Genomic DNA, 4,224 nt, shown 5'->3' on the forward strand with positions numbered 1-4,224 from the left:
TCAGCCGACATGCTCTCAGGCCACCTCCATCCATGGCAAATCGTGAATACTCACATCATAAATGTGCAAATGTCCATTCATGTCCCTGCTCTCAGTTCCTCCAAGTTCATACCACACCACAGGGTTGCAGGACCATATGACTCCCACATACTTAGTTTCTTGTGGAATCACCACACTGTCCTCCAGATGGGCTGCACCATTCTACTTCCCCACCAGTGAATAGGTACATCTCTCTCTCCACATTTTCTCCAGCACTTGTATCCCTCTGTTTATTTTCACTTATTTATTTGTTTGTTTATTTATTATTTATTTTTGGTTGTCAAATGACCTTTTTTTTTTAAATTCAATTTGGTATTACTGAAATACATTCACATACCATACAGTCATTCGTGGTGTACAATCAACTGCTCACAGTATAATCATATAGTTATGCATTCATCACCACAATCTATTTCTGAACATTTTCTTTACATCAGAAAGAATCAGAATAAGAATAAAAAATAGAAGTAAAAAAGAACACCCAAATCATCCCCCCCATTCCACCCTATTTTTCATTTAGTTTTTGCCCCCATTTTTCTACTCATCCATCCATACACTAGATAAAGGGAGTGTGATCCACAAGGTTTTCACAATCACACTGTCACCCCTTGTAAGCTACACTGTTATACAGTCATCTTCAGAAGTCCAGACTACTGGGTTGGAGTTTGATAGTTTCAGGTATTTACTTCTAGCTATTCCAATACATTAAAACCTAAGAGGTGTTATCTATATAGTGCATAAGAATGTCCACCAGAGTGACTTCTCGACTCCATTTGAAATCTCTCAGTGACTGAAGCTATTTCATTTCCTTTCACATCCCCTTTTTGGTCAAGAAGATGTTCTCCATCCCGCAATGCCGGGTCTAGATTCCTCCTTGGGAGTCATATTCCATGTTGCCAGGGAGAGTCACTCCCCTGGGTGTATGATCCCATGTAGGGGAGAGGGCAGTGAGATCACCTGCCAAGGTGGCTTAGCTGGAGAGAGAGGGCCACATCTGAGCAACAAAGAGGCATTCAGGGGGAGACTCTTAGGCACAATTATATGCAAGTTTAGCCTCTCCTTTGCAGTAACGAGCTTCATAAGGGCAAATCCCATGATAGAGGGCTCGGCAATCAAACCACCAGTCCCAATGTTTGTCAAATGATCTTTTATTGAAATATTTTCCTTTGAAGTTCTTAATTAGCTGAACATTCTACTGCACCATTGTTGATGTCACCTATGATGTCATGAGGACAGCCATCCACATTGCAGCCCACAGACTGGGCTGTCCCCAGAATCTCTTTAATGGTTCCAGAGAGTTTTCTAGCCAAAGATGGGCACCACATCTGTCCGGCAATGTTGCCAATCTCATCAAAAGTGATATTTCCACTGTGCTTGAGGTTTTCCTACTTATTCCTGTCTCTGGGTGGTTCCGTAAGGGCTTTGATGATCTGGGCAGAGTCAGAAGGTTCTACTTCAGTCTGGGCCTGACTATAATCCTTAGACCTTTCCAGTCACTGGTTGCTCTGGCAATGTCAACACCAACCTTTTTTGGAAACAGACCGAGGGGGCCAATCTTGGGCGCCAGGTCAGACGTGGCACCTACTTCCCCACTGGTGTACCTCAGCTACACAACTTTGATTACATTGGGGTCAACCTTGGGCTACATGGTGAAGGCGGCTAGTGTCCGGTGAACCCAGATGCGGGACGACTGAAGAAGGTTCCACCCTGGCCTCCTCCAAGCCAAAAGCCCTCCATATATTTTTTAAACAATTTTATTCACACACCATACATTCCCTCCTAAGTAAACAATCAATGGTTCCTGGTATAATCACAAAGTTATGCATTCACCACCATAGCCTATATGAGGAAATTTCCATTTCTTCCACAAAGAAGGAAGAAAAGAAGAAAAAAGAAAAAGAAAAAAAGATGAATAAAAAATAAAATAAAATGAAATACAATAAAAAGGTCAGATAATACCACCATCCCTAATAATCCCCTACCCTCCCTTATATCCCCCTCTTATAAACATTTATCTTTGGTATATTGCCTTTGTTACAATTAATGGAAGCATCTTACAATGCTACCATTAACTATAGAGTCTAGTTTGCATTGATTGTATTTTTCCCTGTACCATCCAATTTTCAACAGCTTTCAATGTTGACATTCATTGGTTCTCCCTCTTTTAAAAACATTCTTATATTTGTACATTTAGTCACCATCACTGACCACTCTAGGTTTCACTAAGTTATACTGTCTCAGCCTTTAAATCTATCATTCCTTCTGGTGTCATACATGCTCCTAACCTTCCTCTTTCAACCGTACTCACAGTCATCTTTGTTCAGTGTACTTACAATATTCTGGATGTATACAATCAATCCTGTTAAACATTCTATACTCCTTCAGCATCAAATGCCCAATCTCTACCCTCTTTCTATCTCCTGATTACTTGTGTTCTCAGATTTAACTCTTGAAGCTTGCTCATTAATGTTAGTTCATACTAGTGAAACCATACAGTATTTGTCCTTTTGTGTCTGGCTAATTTTTCTCAACATAATGTCCTCAAGGTTCATCCACATTGTTACATGCTCTGTGACTTTATTCTGTCTTACAGCTGCATAATATTCCATCGTACATATATACCACAGTCTATCTACTCTTCTGTTGATGGACATTTGGGCTGTTTCCATCTCATGGCCGTTGTGAATAATGCTGCTATAAACATCAGTTTACAAATGTCCGTTCATGTGCTAGCTTTCAGTTCCTTCGAGTACATACCCAGTAATGGGATTGCTGGATCATATGGCAATTCTACACTTAGCTTCCTGAGGAAATGTCACACTGCCTTCCAGAGTCATTGCACCATTCTACATTCCCAGCAACCTTGAATAAGTGTGCCTCTTTTGCCACATCCTCTCCAGCACTTGCAATTTCCTGTTTTTTTGTTTGTTTGTTTGTTGTTTTTTATAATGGTGATAATTGATGAGAGTGGTATACTGAAATCTCCAACTACTATATTGGATTTTAAATTAAAATTTGTTTTTCAAATTTTTTCATTAAGAAAGTAATAAACAAATCACAGAGTAGAAGAAAATATTTCTAATAAATGTACCTAAAAAGAACTTTTATTCCAAAGATATAAAGATCCTTACAACTGAATAATAAAGAGAAAAAATAGCCCATTTAAAAAAAAATGGCGAAAGAGTCAATGAGACATTTCGCAAGAAAAAATATATGAATGACAAATATGCACATGGAAAGATGCTCAATGTCATTAGTCATCAAAGAAATGCAAATTATAAGTACAATGTGATATCAATACCCACCACTGGAATGGCTAAAATCCAAACTTCTGAAAATGTGAGTTATTAGCAAATATGTGGAGTATTACAGTACATTGCGAGTAGAAGTATAAAATGGTATTATCGCTTCAGTTTGGCAGTTTCTTGTAAAATTAAATATACACTTAATATATGACCTAAGAATTCCACTTCTAGTATTTATACAAGAGAAATGAAAAAAGAAAAATCCCCCACAAAGGACTCTTACATGAATGCTCATAGAAATTGTATTCATAACAGCTAAATCTAGAAACACCCAAGTGTCCTTAAACAGCTGAATGGATAAACAAATTGGTATATCCATTTAATGGAATATTACACAGCAATAGAAAGGAACAAAGGCAAACCTCTTTGAACTTAAGATTCCAGGTATTAAAATTTTCTTGTGGTTCTTATTCAGAATATTTGATTATAAGAATATAAAATAACACTTTTTATGAAATATTAAGAATAATCAAGGATTCAGCATCAATTCTTCTATTTTGTTTGTTTACAAAAAAAAGCACTAAGCAATCTTATATACACAAAGATATGGGAAATGAGGGTAGTTTTTATTATGGCAATGTTACTAAATTACTGGATCTCTTTACACATCAATAATAGCATTGTAATCTGTCATCAAAAAATATTTTTAACAATCTTGTTAAACTTGAAGAATTGGAATTCACTGGATTTGCAAAATGATTTATTATTCCATAACTAGAATCATCAATTTTCTCAGTTACCAATATTTCTAATTTTCCCTTTGGTGTGTCCTAGAGGGTTTTATAGCAGGGCAATACACAATAGTAGATCCTGGATAAGTGAGAGGTGAACCTTTTTTATAAATTATGAAAGGGGAGGCAGTATGAGGAAGTAGGACATG

The 4,224-nt window shown here is 37.2% G+C and overlaps 1 pseudogene; it reads right to left on the reverse strand.

Moving 5' to 3' along the window:
* Positions 1-1,214: 1,214 nt before the first annotated feature.
* On the reverse strand, positions 1,215-1,762 carry LOC119527818 (annotated as a pseudogene).
* Between the last annotated feature and the right edge of the window lie 2,462 nt (positions 1,763-4,224).

Source organism: Choloepus didactylus, chromosome 1, assembly GCF_015220235.1.
Source record: "Choloepus didactylus isolate mChoDid1 chromosome 1, mChoDid1.pri, whole genome shotgun sequence".
NCBI classification, from domain to species: Eukaryota; Metazoa; Chordata; class Mammalia; order Pilosa; family Megalonychidae; genus Choloepus; species Choloepus didactylus.